At 44.8% G+C, this 16198-nt stretch overlaps 1 long non-coding RNA gene across 2 annotated transcripts; it reads left to right on the top strand.

Annotated features, from left to right (window-relative positions):
- Positions 1 to 1563: 1563 nt before the first annotated feature.
- LOC123130760 (uncharacterized) lies at positions 1564 to 4407 on the top strand. 2 transcript variants are annotated; one of them, XR_006464005.1, is made up of 6 exons: positions 1564 to 1573; positions 1649 to 1752; positions 1828 to 1892; positions 2212 to 2371; positions 2558 to 2707; positions 2804 to 4407. It is a non-coding gene; the product is annotated as an uncharacterized lncRNA (long non-coding RNA). The 2 variants fall into 2 exon arrangements; XR_006464004.1 differs by lacking the exon at positions 1564 to 1573 and having other exon boundaries at positions 1580 to 1752.
- Positions 4408 to 16198: the final 11791 nt, after the last annotated feature.

Below are 16198 nucleotides of genomic sequence, written 5' to 3'. Positions count from 1 at the left end.
GCTCCTTGATTCTAGTCTTAGCCTTCTTCAGATCTATCATGTCGGCGCACATCTAGTTCTCCTGTCGTCGAATGTGCTGATTTAACTCCTGGATAAAAGCTGCGATTGATCTATCCTTCCTGGTGCTGATCATCTCCCAGTGCTCATCTCGGCGCCCACAAATCTGGTAGATGGTATCCTTGAGATCCTTGCGGTAGACTTCTCCAATGCGTCCCATGGCGATGTGAGCTGCCATGCTCTTTCCTAGACTCCAAGTTGGTGCATCAAAAGAAAACTCCATGAGCTCAGTGACTGGCATGAACGTCCTTCCTGGAACTTGAACTTGAATCATCCAGTGCTCTTCTTCAGGTAAAGTGGCGTTGTAGGTTCCCGTGAAGCTTGGTACTCCTATGTTCAGGTATCTAGTAACTTCCTTCAAGTGTCGTCCAAAGGGTGTATCTTCATCTGGTTGCTTGAACTTGTTTCTTGCATCCGCCATCCTAAAGAGTAGAAAAGATGAGAGGTCAGAAGAGAAGAGGGTGGATAGTGATCTAGGTCTTTAGCTTAGTGGTCGTGTCCTACAGTCAGTGTGTGCTTTGATACCATCTCTGTAGCGACTAGACCTCAAACAGTCTGATCTCTGTGCTCCGGTGTCATCCCTGGATCAGTAATGCTGACACCACACAGTACTCAGAGGATTTATAGCAGAGTAGCAATCACACACTTATTACATCAAGTGTCTCAAAAGAGAATTTATTACAATAAATATGGCTTAAGGCCATCTAATAACGATAACAGTGGAAGGCTTGGAAGATAAGTGAGTCCATCAACTCCAACGGCATCACTGAGTATAGAACCACGACCTAAAACTCCTTAATCGTCGTCTGAAAAGTCTGCAACATTAACGTTGCAGCCCGAAATGGGTCAGCACATGGAATATGCTGGCAAGGTAACACACAGAGAGTAATGGAATGAAACAGCTATACTATATGCATATTTGGCTTGTGGAAAGCTCTATGGTTACAGTTTTGCATAAAGCCAATTTTTCCCTACTTCAAAGGAATAAATTTTAATTACTATCATGGTAGTTGTTAAACATTGAGAATGGTTGACAGCATTCTCAATCCCAATTAAGCATCATCATCTTTCCCTACTAATAAAGCACGGAGTGCTTCTGGTCGTACGTCGTCGTCACTTTTGCAAAAGAGCCCCTCTATTTTCAAGAATTCAACCCGCAGTCCCTGTTTAAGTGGATCGGGGAAAACGATTCGTTTTTGCACAAAACACCCTGTCATTTGGATTATTCAACCCACGGTCCGAGCAAATTTGGGTAAAGAAAAAACACGACCAAAGGAGGAGAACAGGCTCGCCTCCTCTCCCTCTCGCTCAAGTCCTCGCCGCCGCCGCCACCACCCACGCCGGCAGCTTCCGGCGAGCTCCGACGCCGCGCAGCACGCCCCCAACTCCCCAGAGTCCGCTCCTCCCTACTCTCCGGCTAGATTCTCCGCTCCCGGCCTCTACCGCCCGCTCGAAACGCCACCCCCATGGCTAGGGTTTCGGGCAGGGCTTCGCCGGCTCGTCTCTGGCGGCCCAGGTTCGTCCCTCCTTCCTTCTTGGCTGGGATCCACCACCCCTACACCTCACATTCTCTTCATGTCCTCTGCTGCAGATGCAGATGGAGCACGCCATGGGAATTCCCCATCCACCATGGTCGCCGCCATCAAGGGCTTCTTCACGGAGATGTGGAGGACGCCATGGACCTGCAGCTCCAAGGTTCTATCTTGTCCACATCCCCTCCCCTCCCCTTCCCGTCCCTTCCTCATCTCGTTTCCTTCCCTTCCCATGCAGGTCAACAGGGAGGAACCCTAGCCATAAGCACCTCCTCGGATGACGCCTCTGCTACACCAAGATAGGTCAAGCAACCCCCATCTACTCTCTGTCTCTCCCATTAGCACAAGTCCAGTTTTATTTTGAACAAAATTATGCTACTACACAAACAAGTCCATTAACAGATCTATTTTTATTTAATTGATATCCTTCCAAACACAAACAGTGTATATATGATGTGCTATTTTCATTTTTGTGCTTTTATTTGTAAGCTCATAAAATAGTTACACTAGAAATGCCATGCAAGTTCTTAGTGAGCGAGTGGATTACACTTGTGTAAACCCAAAAGTGGCAGAGGCGAGTTTCCTCTTAAGCTTTGTAATATTCCTTATTTCTTCTTAACAGAGATATATATGATATCTACATGGCTGCTATGCTATTTTTTTTGTGTGATGAATCATTGTGAGTTTCGAAGAAACTTCCAATGTTACCTCCGCCAAGTTTGCCGGCAGAAGAAGCACATCCATTGAGCCGTTCAATGTCGCCTGCGGTGGCTACACCAGAGGTATGTATCCCCTTGAAAGCTAACCAGTTGATAGAAATAGAAGCCCCTATTTCAGTTTATTGTTTCTGAATTGGTGCTACTTCTGATGGCTCTTGTTTCAGTTTATTGTTTCTGAATTTATACTTTGGATTTAGTAGATAGAAGCCCCTGAAATTTGACCCATCTATGTTATGTCACATCCAACAGATAAAATCATATTTTTGTGTGTGTTATGCACCAAGATGGCTTAGCATCAGATGTTACCTATGACAATTTATACTTTGTTTTGTGGAACAATAACTCCTGCTAGGAGGGCATGGAGGAGTTTCCCCTTGAACTCCACGACCTGATTCTCAGGTTCGTAATTTATCCTATTTTTTGGCTGTTGCTTGCTCCTTTGTTTCTTTGTAGATGTTCTGATTATTGGTGCTTTGGAACTCTTGTGGTCTGTAGATCATTGTTCTACTGACGCTCACTTCACCTGAACGGCTGGACCAGATGATAGTGGATATACCCAGTGTAGTATATTGTTATAAGGTTGTGTATTAGCTTCCAGTGATTTTGCTCTCACTGGTATCTCGATAAAGCTTTAAGTATATGCGGATGTCTTGCTCAGTTTAATTAGTAATAGTATTAGCTTGAAGCTCCATCCATACTCAGTCTCAACTAGACACCTCCATGGATAGCTCCCTTGCCATTATATTGAAGGTTAGTGTTGTTACCTGTTGCTCAACGTTGCACTTTTAGTACTCTAGCTGCTTTGTAGGCGAAATCGCCACCACCTGCAACCATGCCCTCAGGCTTCCCTCAGACCGTCCTTATCAATTGTAGTCTCTGCTCGCCCATGTTAAGTCCCTCCTTTTAGAAAGGGCCTCCCTCGATGGTGGCCTCCCCTGGAAGCTCTTGAACCTACAATGGAGTCGGTTCCCTGTCAGTATGAAATTCTTGCGTTTGGCCGTCAGACTATTAGTTGTAACCATGTTATTCTGTCAAGCTTTTCCATTGAGTTGCCGAAACAATATCAAAGTAGAAGATGTTAAATATGAAAGTACCAAGTTATGTACTCTGCTATTGTGGTTGTGAAGCTCATACAGTCTGCTTGATGTTCGCACCAAATTTCCTTCAGGCAACAGGATGATGAGTTCAGTGCAAGTCTTCAAATTGCAGGGCTAATCATAGGCAAAGAATTCTGGACTTCTGTGGGTTTTCATGAACGATTTTGAAATGAAGAATAGTTGTTAAGTTATTATTTTTGCTAGAAGAGTAGCGTCGCAAAAAAGAGTATTGCTAGGGAAGTAGCTAGAGTACATGCTACTATTTTTATAGGGAACAGCCTAAACGACCCAACTTATGCAGTCTACAGATGTTGCTTACGAAATTGGGTATAGAGCCATGCATCTGCAACCATCTATTAGCAACATCAGGTTTGTGTTTGTATCTCCTTTGCCTGCATCATTTCTTGATCATTATGTTATTATTTTGTCATCTTGAATCCTTTTTGTTATAGCCATACATTCTCTTTTGGTTTAAGAAGATAATAATCAAGTTTCACTAAATGCATTTTCTATAGCAGTCAGATTCTCTAATAATTCAATCATACTGCATACTGGTCTGTAATTTCATTTCTTTGGTCATCAATCTACCTTTTCCCTGAGATTGTTTCTCATAGTGAACAACTGATAAAAAGGATTTGTAGGAAATAGACAAGAATGATAAGGTACATACTGATGTTTTCTGTAATTTTCCTGTGTGGTTCAAGAGAAGCGTATTGCAGCAGAAGATTCAAGGGTGATAACGCAACGAAGAAAAAATTTGTGTTGTGGGAGAAGAAATTCTTGCCCCATAGGCTTTTAGTTTAAAAGTTTCCATTACATACAGTTTCACTCTGTTCATATGATACATTGTTATCACTCGGTATTCTGCTCAAGGGGGACTGATACTTCCTCATATGAGAATTCTTATCCTTCTGACTATGTCATGCCTTTTGGTCTGCCCTGGCTTAGGTAGTTTGTGTTGACTCCTTTATTATTCAGTGATTTGCCAGCTATTCATGGATTTAGCAACAGACTGGGTTTGCTTTGTCCCAAGATCATGGATACTTGAATGCCCTTTATTGACCATGTATTTGAGAGGCCACTTCTGATTGCTTTTGTATTTTTATGCATATTTTAAGCTTGTGGAACCCATTTATTTTCTCAAAAATCTCACTTGTGCATGCTAATCTCGGGAACTATATTCAGACATCCCTTGCCCCTCTTATGCGGGTCATTTTGCATTTTGCTTTTGTGTTAGAATAAGTAATTAATATTATGTAATCAGAACCACTTTTTGTTCGTATGAGATTGTCCTGTATGATAACTTGGTAAGGCATGAGAACATTTTTTATATGTCAAAAGTGGTCAATCTGTAGAAGAATGCATGCTCCTAAGCCATGGGAGAAATTAGCAAACAGACAAAAGTTATCATTTGATTTTAGTGCTTTGAATAGGTTCATGCAAAAAGATAAAACTTTCAGATGTACATGGTATCACCCTCACCTCTGATGGCACAAGCGCTCTATTTGATGTTCTTCAGGAGAGGTTCAATATTACATTTAAGGAGAGAACACAGACATGGTGACACTCGATAAAGTGAAGCAATGGCCAGCCTTGCAAGAGAGGGAATAGTCTGGGCCTATCATACAATGTAAATATGTTTTTTTACAAATGAATAAGCTTTGATTTTTTTGTATGAATTTCTATTTCACGTTGTCTAGGGGCTTAGCAAGGTGGACATGACTAATATTATTGTAGAAAGCACTGCAACTTTTGCCTTGAATGAAACAAGGTCTTTGGGTGGATTGTTGTGTGACATTCTCCCGTTGCAATGCACGGGCATTTTTGCTAGTTAAACATAACCCAACAAAATTAATTTTAGAGTAACATGTTGAGATTCACATTATAATCCAGGTACTAGATACTCAAGATGTCCATAACCGGGGACACGGCTAACCATGATTAGTTTATTACACTCTGCAGAGGTTTGCGCACTTTTCCCCACAAGACTCGATCACCTCCGTTTGGTTTCTCGCACTACAGGGTGTTTGAGAAGACGGATGACCGAGACATAGTCTTTCAGAAGCGCTAGCACCTTACGATCGGGTAGACCGTACCACCTACATCCCCTACATATACTAGTCTACCACTGTAAGAGTTTGCACGACTTAGTCAACTATGCTAGAGCCCATAATAGCTTGTGGTTGCACATGGAAGTTTCTAGTATGAATAGTCTCATGATCCCTTTGAGCCTGGGTGGCGGTCCAAAAGAAAACAGGCAAGTCCTGGAATACCCAGGTGCCTCAATCCACCCAGATGTGTGTTTAGTTTGCCACCTTAGATAAACCATTAATTAACAAAACTCACATCTGTCATGGATATCACTCACCCAATCCACGTCTACTAGCATAGCATGGCATAATAAGCAAACGTAGAAGTAACTCCCAAAGGTTTGATAATAACAGGTAATAGGTACTACCTCATCTACTTCCCATCCCACAATTTAATTAGATCCTAATCATGCAATGTGTGAGGATTGGTCTAATGCAATAAAACTGGGTAGTAGAAAAGTATGATCAAAGTGTTACTTGCCTTGCTGATGATCCGTGAAACCTAACGATTCGAAGTAACAGGCGGCGCACTCCGGGTATTCTATCGCAGACAAACAAACAAGCATATAATAAGTACGCATCTAATGCACGGGTAAAACGCAAATAAAAGATCTAACCAGAAGGTTCAACTTAAGAACTCCGGTTGGCAAAAAGAATCAGATCGAACCAAGCAACGAAAGTCAAACGGCGAAAGAAAACAACTTTGTTCTAGTAATCTGGATCTAGGACAAATTTTATAGTAGCAAAATCTTGTTTAAGTTGGTTAAAAGGATAGAGGGTTTCGAGACGAAACTCTAGGCGCTTGAATCGCCTGATTCCGATAAACAAGTGAAAAGTTATACTAAAACGAAAATCGGATCAGGAATCGCGATCAGAAAAATCGCGGATTTAATCCGAGAAAAAGAAAAACGACGAACGCTCGCTAGAACGAACGAACGGACGAACGCTCGCTATTTAAATAAACCAGAAAAACTGATCTATTTAAAAAAACGGAAACTAAAAAAAACAATCTTTTTTTAAAAATGACGGCACGGAAAACGAGGCGTGGCGAACCTCGGCGGCGGGATCCAGCGGCGGCGCGGGGGGGGGGGGGGGGGCGGCGGCGGCGGCGGCGCGTGGGGGCGGGGTGGGCGGCTGGGGCGGCTAGGGTTTTCTCCCGAGGGGGCTGGGCCGGCTTATATTGCCTAGTCGGGCCAGAGTCCTAGTCGGACACGACCCGTTAGGTCGGTTCGTTTTTTTAATTATTCCACTCGGAAGAAAAATAAAAAGAAATACTAAACGAACTCCAAAAATTCCGAAATAAATTTTCACGGGCTTCTAAAATCAAGACGCACAAGGTGAACATTTATTTGGGACCAAAATGCAATTTTGAAAATCGCACATTTTTCAGAAATTCAAATAAAACACCGAAAAACTCTGAAATAAAATCTTATTTGACTTTATTATTAAATCCTCAATATTTCTTTATTTTGGGAAAGTCATTTTATTCCCTCTCTCATATTTTTGTAATAGAAATAATTGATGATAAAATAAATAAAATCAAATGATCCTATTCTCAAAATTTGAGAAAACTCGAATATGAAAATAACGAAATCCCCAACTCTCTCCGTGGGTCATTGAGTTGCGTAGAATTTCTAGGATCAGCCAAAAAGCAAAATAAAATATGATATGCAATGATGATCTAATGTATAACATTCCAAATTGAAAATTTGGGATTTTACAGAGCCCACGCTCAAGTCCTCGTACCTGCACAAAGCGATAGCTACTCGCAACCAACGCGATTATGGGTAGTCAATCCCTTCACGGTCACTTACAAGAGTGAGATCTGATAGATATAATATTTTTGGTATTTTTGGTATAAAGATGCAAAGTAGAAAGTAAAAGCAAAATAAAAAAGCAAAGCAAGATTAAAGTGATGGAGATTGATATGATGAGAATAGACCCGGGGGCCATAGGTTTCACTAGTGTCTTCTCTCAAGAGCATAAGTATTCTACAGTGGGTGAACAAATTACTGTTGAGCAATTGACAGAATTGAGCATAGTTATGAAAATATCTAGGCATGATCATGTATATAGGCATCACGTCCGTGACAAGTAGATCGAAACGATTCTGCATCTACTACTATTACTCCGCTCATCGACCGCTATCTAGCATGCATCTAGAGTATTAAGTTAAAAACAGAGTAACGCCTTAAGCAAGATGACATGATGTAGACAGATAAATTCATGCAATATGAAATAAGCCCCATCTTGTTATCCTCGATGGCAATGATACAATACGTGCCTTGCTGCCCCTTCTGTCACTGGGTAAGGACACCGCAAGATCGAACCCAAAGCTAAGCACTTCTCCCATGGCAAGAACTACCAATCTAGTTGGCCAAAACAAACGGATAATTCGAAGAGACTTGCAAAGATAACCAATCATACATAAAAGAATTCAGAGAAGATTCAAATATTATTCATAGATAGACTTGATCATAAACCCACAATTCATCGGTCTCAACAAACACACCGCAAAAAGAAGATTACATCAAATAGATCTCCACAAGAGAGGGGGAGAACTTTGTATTGAGATTCAAAGAGAGAGAAGAAGCCATCTAGCTACTAACTATGGACCCGAAGGTCTGAGGTAAACTACTCACACTTCATCGGAGGGCTAGGATGATGTAGAAGCCCTCCGTGATGACGGCCCTCTTTCGGCGGAGCTCCGGAACAAGCCCCAAGATGGGATCTCGTAAATACAGAAAGTTGCGGCTGTGGAATTAGGTTTTTGGCTCCTGTTCTGATCGTTTGGGGGTACGTGTGTATATATAGGAGGAAGAAGTACGCCGGAGGAGCAATGAGGGGCCCACGAGGCAGGGGGTGCGCCCTAGGGGGGCACCCTCCACCCTCGTGACCGCCTCTTTTGTTCCTTGGAGCAGGGTCCAAGTCTTCTGGATCACGTTCGGTGAGAAAATCACGTTCCCGAAGATTTTATTCCGTTTGGACTCCGTTTGATATTCCGTTTATCTGAAACACTGAAATAGGCAAAAAACAACAATTCTGGGCTGGGCCTCCGGTCAATAGGTTAGTCCCAAAAATAATATAAAAGTGGAAAATAAAGCCCAATATAGTCCAAAACAGTAGATAATATAGCATGGAGCAATCAAAAATTATAGATACGTTGGAGACGTATCAATCAACTGAGTGACCTCCGTGGGAAAGCAAAATCGGGGTCACGTCTCAGAGGTATCTGATGGGTTTAGAGGGAAGAGTTTAGAAAAGATTGAGGTCTAGTGAGATAGCACTACCCATATGCACATGAGACAAACACAATCATATCATATCACTCAATCAAGCAAGCAAGGGCATACAAACGGTCTAGAACTATCGTTAAAAGTGCTCGGACTACTACTATATACATGAAGGAAAAACTATTAGTCATGTGGTGGTCATCTAGAAATATTGTTCGGTGGAAGACTCCATGATATCCGCTCCAGCTTCGTTTTCATAGTCATCATCACTCGTCGGGGTCAGAATCGGTGTCATCGATGATGATGTAGTCTTCAGAATGAATCTCCTTAGGTTCGTCGTCTTCTCCTCCTGGCGCGGGGTCTCCCATGAAAACTCCTAGCTTCCTTGTTAGGTCGTCATTATTCTCCACTAGCACGATGACTTCCTCCTCGTAATTGTCGCGTGTAGCCTTGATTTCCTCTTCAAGCTCGGTGATCCTTGTCATCGCCTTCTTCAAATCTATCATGCTTGCGCATATCTGGTTCTCTTAGCGTCGAATGTGCTCGTTTAACTCCTGGATGAATGTTGCAATGGACACTACAAAAAGAAGACACATCCGTGACATTTTGGGCCGAACGAAAAAAAAATCTGTCATACATATGACACTTCTATGACGATAATTGTGACAAAACCCGGTATCATCATAGATGTGGTGGGCTCCTACTTCTATGACAAAAAATCATGACCGAAAATGGCCTTTTCGTCCTGGGCGGGCTGGAGACGCAGCTGCATGACATTCTTTGGGCCGTCCATGACGGAAAAAACCATGGTAGAAGCGAGGGAGAGGAAAATTTCGGGGAGTCCCCGGTTACGGTGGGAGGTCGGGGGCCAAGCGATGCGCGTTTCTCTCGTACACGTATGTGCGTGTGTGCGAGGCATTGGCTCTAACTGAACCCGAGCGAGGCATTGGTCTCTAACTGAACCCAAGCGATTGCACTGCATGCTACGCATTACTGAACCCGAGCGATCGATCGATGGCTGTTAACTGAACCCGATCGAGCGATTCCTTGGCTACTGCTGCTAACTGAAGCCGATCGATGGGATGAACAGTGAGCGTTGCGGGGGGGTTGGATGAACAGTGAGCGGTGGCGTTGCCTCTGGATGAACAGGACCCCGTGGTGTGGTGGAGGGCTGGATGAATAGTAGATGGTGGAGGGGTGCCCGTGGAGGGGTGGATGAATAGGACCCCGTGGTGTGGAGGGCAGGATGAACAGTAGACGGTGGAGGGGTGCCCGTGGAGGGGTGGTTGAACAGGACCCCGTGGTGTGGAGGGCTGGATGAACAGTAGACGGTGGAGGGGTGGTTGAATAGTAGCCAGTGGAGTAGCGCGCGGTGGAGGCTGGATGAACAGGAGCCCGTGGAGGCTGGAGGAGGTCGATGGTGGATGAACAGTAGCTCGTGGAGGCTGGAGGGGGTCGACGGTGGAGATGAACAGTATCCCGTGGAGTCCCGTTTTGCGGTACGCCACACCCCTCCCGATGAACAGGACCCCCGTTTCGATCGTAGCGGTCCAACACAAGTCTGTTTCCTCCGTTTTGCGGTACGCCACACCCCTCCCGATCAACAGGACCCCCGTTTCAACCGTAGGAGGTCCGTTTCCTCCGTTTTGCAGTACGCCACACCCGTCCCGATCAACAGGACCCCCGTTTCGACCGTAGGAGGCCCGTTTCCTCCGTTTTGCGTTACTCACACCCCTCCCGATCAACAGGACCCCCATTTCGACCGTAGGAGGTTCGTTTCCTCCGTTGTGGGGTACGCCAGGCCTCGTTTCCATTGCCTCTTCTGTCCAAGCCCTCCCGATGAACACGACCACGCATTCCGTTCCGACCCATGAACACGACGATGACGTTGTTTCTCCGTTCCGACCCAGCCATGTACACGAGCCCTCGCCGTACGTATGCGCGAGTAGGCGTTCGAGACCCCGCCCGTATGTACACATACATGGCCGTCTTTTCTTTCTTGCACCCTGGCCGCCTCTACTATGACACGTGCGCGCCTCTACATCCACCAGTATATATGTACGTACACGTTCGCGACCAGAATGACAACGCCATTTACGCTTCGACCAGGTGGGTCCCGACTGTCAGGCACTTCCTTGCTTGCGAAGATGTAGCTGGTGGGTCCCAGTAGTCAGGGGGCGAATCGTTTTTTTTGCCCAGACACACTTCCTTGCGTGCGAAGATGTAGCTGGTGGGTCCCAGTAGTCAGGGGGTGAATCGTTTTGGTTTTTTTCCTGGACGCACTTCCTTGTGTGCGAAGATGTAGCTGGTGGGTCCAAGCAGTCAGGGGGGCGAATCGTTTTTTTTGCCCAGACGCACTTCCTTGTGTGCGAACGTGTAGCTGGTGGGTCCCAGCAGTCAGGGGGAAATATTTTTTTCGCGAAATACGGTGGCCCATCCGGTGGGTCCCTACTGTCAGGTGGAGGAGTCGTTATTTTCCACGTAATAAGGAGGCACTTCCTTGCTACCGCCATGGACCCAGCTGTCAGCCTCTCCACGTACAGTCCACGTCCGATGGAAGTCGTTCCTTGACCACGTTGACCACGCCGCGCCGAGAGCACCAGGGCAGTGGATGACGGCGTGGCCTAGGAAGGGGACGACACAGAGGCAGGGAAGACTCGGCAGTTGTTTCCCACGCAGAGGGGAGTACGACTGTACGAGGGTTTACTGGTTCGTCTGCCGTCGCCGGAGAATAACAGCAGGTGTGGGTGAGTAGAGGGATGGCCTGGCCAGCGGTGGGAGTAGTAGGGGGCGGTGAGGCCTCCGCCGCATCACAGCCGACCACGGGAGGCAGGAGCACGAGGCACGACCGGCACTGGTTTGGGCGGCTGGAGCAAGAAGACCAGAGGTTGAAGGAGCACTACAGCCGTTGGATGGACATCGTACGGTCACTGGAGCTAGAATCGTGCATTATTGACTAAGTTGACAAAGCCCTCCATCCCCGTCAACTTAGTAGGCCCACAAGTCAGCCTGCACTATACTCGGTCCCAGCTAACAGGGGGAGTATTCATTTTTTTGTGCGTAATAAGGAGGCACTTCCTTGCGTGCGAAGATATAGCTGGTGGGTCCGAGCTGTCAGCGGTGGTAACGTTTTTTCGCGAAATACAGAGGACCTTTCGGTGGGTCCCTGATGTCAGGTGGAGGAATCATTATTTTGCGCGTAATAAGGAGGCATTTCCTTGCGTGCGGCCGTGGACCCAGCTGTCGGCCTCTCCACGTACAGTCCACTTCGGATGCATGTCGGTCGTTGACCACGTTGACCAGGCCGTGCCGAGAGCACCAGGGTGGTGGACGATGGCGAGGCCTAGGAAGGGAACGACACGGAGGCAGGGAAGACTCGGCAGATGTTTTCCACGTGGAGGGGAGTACGACTGTATGAGGGTTTACTGGTTCGTCTGCCATCGCCGGAGAATAATAGCAGGTGTGGGTGAGTAGAGGGATGGCTAGGCCAGTGATGGGAGTACGGTGGGATGGTGAGGCCTGCGCGGCAGTAGAGCCGGCCGCGGGGAGGAGGGAGCAGGCAGTCCCGCAGGCGCCTGTTTGAGCGGCTGGAGCAGGAAGAGCAGAGATTGAAGAAGCACGACGGCCATTGGATGGACATCCAACAGTCACTGCTTGTGCGTCAACCTTTTTTCAGGAAAGCCTCAAATCTGTGGAAAACAGCATACATCCCATGTGCCATTATCAATCAATCAATCTATCTATACCTATACTAATTACAGACTTCCAAGAAATTCGCATGTTAATTAGAATTTATGGACCGTTAATCTGGTGGGACCAAATTATTACGGTGTAGATCTTTCGAGAGGACAAATTTCTTTCATCAAATTAAACAATGATATATCTATATCCGTAGGATGGCTAGCATCGTATCCCTTAAAAAGAATTCACCAGCAGCCACGATCTATCTACATCCGTAAAATGACCTAGCATAAACCAGTATCCAGTCGAAAAACAACAGCATGCCCTGTAGCAGCCATGTGCGGCAGGACTCCTATGCTCACGCTCCTTTATTCCTATAAAATAATAAAAAGAATCTGCTATTACCCTGCCTGCCCCCAATTGATTGGTACTTATTATGGTAATCCTTTCTCTATCTCTAATATCTTGGCCCTGATTTTAAAACATGCATGGTCGGTACTTTCTGCTGTTACATCTTCAAAACCAAATCGTGGCGATCAGTACATGCAAAGGAAAAAAAGGTGAGCACATGTCGTTGCAGACTCAATCCAAATCGGCAGCGCATCTCATCCATGATGGATGCACGGCAAGTTGTTGGCCCGGTGATCAAGACGTTCACGGAGGCAGTGCGCCAAGGTGTCGTCGCGAACGGCCGGACCAACTTCCCATCGACGCGTCCGTGCCAAGACCGCAGGTGCGTACTGCTACACCATGAGACGGCAGGCATGCTGATATGAGACGACGATGCCGATGGCTGGTAGTACTCCTCAGGGTGAGCGTGAGATGCATGCCCGCATAGAATATGCATGTGAATAGCCATTCGCTAGCTTGGTTGATCAATTAGAGGACTTCATGCATGCCTACTTCGTGATGTTCTAGAATTAATCTTGAAAGAGATTAAGCTAATGATGTTAAAGATTATGTAGTTCCAGTGCCTGGAAGGACATATGGTATTTTCCAAACCTATGCCCAGGAAAAACCATTGATGGCGACGAGGCATAACGAAGTCTTGCATCCTGTATTGACGAACAACACGGTGGACGAGTCAATCCGTGAACCTATGACGCCCAACAAAGACAATGACACGAGCAATTTCATTATGATTTCATGAGAAGAAAAAACACAATGTGCTGGCGGCATGACCGTGGAATCCGGCCAGACAGCAGTCGTGGCATGCGCCGCCATGGACCTGCAGTCCGTTTCGCCGCTATGGAGGCGACGAGCTCTGGCGCGAGCGGGTGCAGTTGCAAAGAGCAGTACAGCTGCCGCCTGGGCGGGCTGTCAACGGGGAGTTGGTCCGGCCGTCCGCAACGACGCCTTGACGCACAGCCACCGTGAACGTCCTGTATTCCTGTCAGCCGAGGCAACAATGTGCCATGCTTCCACCATGGACAAGCCGTCAGACAGGATGCCGGCGACAAGCTGCTTCGGCGCTGCATCGTGCCGTTTTGCTGCCGTCGTTGAGGCCTTTCGAGCCGGAAGAAATTGACCACCGTCGTCGTTACGTACATACTTACCCACTAGCGCATCTGGACAAAATCATTCAAGCTGCTTGGGTAGTGCCTACATGTACGTGCCTTTCTGTGCAATGTGAGTTGCACCCTGTGCCAAAATCCTCTCTTCTCGCTGTCAACATCCGCCATTCTGATCTTTTTCTATTGCCTAATGTCGCTAAATCTGACTTCTCCAGCTTCTCCCGGCGGATATCTAACATTGCACTGCTACACAGCTACCTGCTACGGGAGGTACCTCCTATTTACTTGGACGTACAAGTTGGCGGCCTGTACATCTAGCTGGACACAAGCAATACTTCATGGAAACAATATCAATCCAGTATTATTTTTTCGAGCATACCTGTTGATGTTGTTGGCACTCATATCAAGTATACCTACTCTCCAATAGATGTATTGTTTTATCTCTATAGCTGATTATGAATGAAACAGGCAATATATTATATGCATGCCTCATGGCTATCTATTTCTATACCAATGGTGTTTCCATGCAACCAAATTGATGGCATGAGAAGGTAAAACATAGTATCAGTGAAGGTTTTACCTGAAACTTTGTTACATGAACATTGTCAACTAGCAGAAAACATACAGATTTATGTATTAATAGCCATTTTCCTTGGTGCATGTTGATAGTATGTTCTGTTGACATCCATGATGAAACACTGTGATACAAAAAAATATGTAGGTATACTTTTCTTTTAGATTGGGTTGTTACATTAGACAATTTGCAAAGATTGTTGTGTACAAGTGTGGTCATTTTATGTGCAATCGGTCGGTGTGCTAATTTGTTTATGAAATTCATATATTGGCATCAGATTATATAAGAGTATCAATTTGGCTCAAATTTACCAAATGAAGTTTAATAAGATTATGATTATTTTAAGCATTTGCCACAACACAAACTATTGCAGAATGATTTGGTTATACTAATATTAGAATATACAACAACACTGTGAATTCTGCTGCTTCTGTGCATATAGACTAGACAAAATTGACGATGACGGACAACTTCCACAATATTAGTAATCAACAAGTTTCTTGCTATATTATATTCATGAATAAACATAGGGATACAGAAATCTATTGAGCGGCACTAATTTTTGAGCTTTTGTGGGTTACAATTATCATCAAAGATGACTAACATCATTTAATGAGAAGATTGCAACTTTTGTAAACTTTAACAATATTGTACACAAGCATGGTATCTTGCATATTTTTAGTGCTAAATTATTCAAGAATTTAATGTTAGCATCAGTTTATATGGTGCACAAATTTTGGTATTAGATTGACTTGGTTTATTAATTTGTTGAAGAAAAGATGATAATTGTCTACTGTTGTTTTTAGAACCACAAAAGCTATTGCGTGACGATGTTGATTCTACTAAGATGGAACAACCGTAGTAGTACTATAACCGAATGTGAAGCATCTAAGTTAATGTATTCTACATAAAAATGAAACATTTCCATCACATGGCTAACAAAAATAAGTATAAAGCCATCCCGGTTGGTTGCAAAATCAAATTAAATATGCCATTGCATAACTTTGAGCATAGTTTCAAATAAAATGATTATTAGGTAAAATTCAACTACAATTAATTTCTGTGGGCCTAGCCGTGCGAATGCACGGGTTGACGACTAGTTTCTAATAATTTTCAGCCCATTTGCTAATTCTTAAGGTTTTTTTGGAGCTCATATTCTTTTTGTTAGCATTACAGGCCAAATTGTGGCCACGGTTAAAAAATTATACAAAATTTTGCATATTTTGGTGTGGTCCAAACTATTTTTAATCCCAAAATTTTGACTCACATTCAAACTAATTTTAAAAATAAATGTATATCAATATAAAATCCAACAAATTCTCCACGCATAAAAATTAATGTAATTTAAAATCTTGAAATGAAAAAAAGATATTTGAATCTAATTACCGTTTTGATGTGTTTTAAAAATGTACAGCCCATTTCTCATTACTGATGGGCCATTTTCTCGGCCAGCAGAATGAAAGCTCTCCTCGTCTTGAATGATTTGCAGCCGAACAGGCCTGACAAAGCGACTTACTTGGCAAATCACAAAAAAACTGGGCTGTGGCCGTGGACCCAGCTGTCAGCCTCTCCACGTACAGTACTCTTCTGATGGAAGTTGTTCCTTGACCACGTTGACCACACCGTGCGGAGAGCACCACGGCGGTGGACGACGGCGAGGCCTAGGAAGGGGACGACGTGGAGCTAGGGAAGACGCGGCAG

The sequence above is a fragment of the Triticum aestivum genome, chromosome 6A (assembly GCF_018294505.1).
Source record: "Triticum aestivum cultivar Chinese Spring chromosome 6A, IWGSC CS RefSeq v2.1, whole genome shotgun sequence".
Classification (NCBI taxonomy): Eukaryota; Viridiplantae; Streptophyta; class Magnoliopsida; order Poales; family Poaceae; genus Triticum; species Triticum aestivum.
The sequence above is the reverse complement of the archived record's forward strand: the minus strand, read 5'-3'. Positions and strand labels throughout refer to the sequence as shown.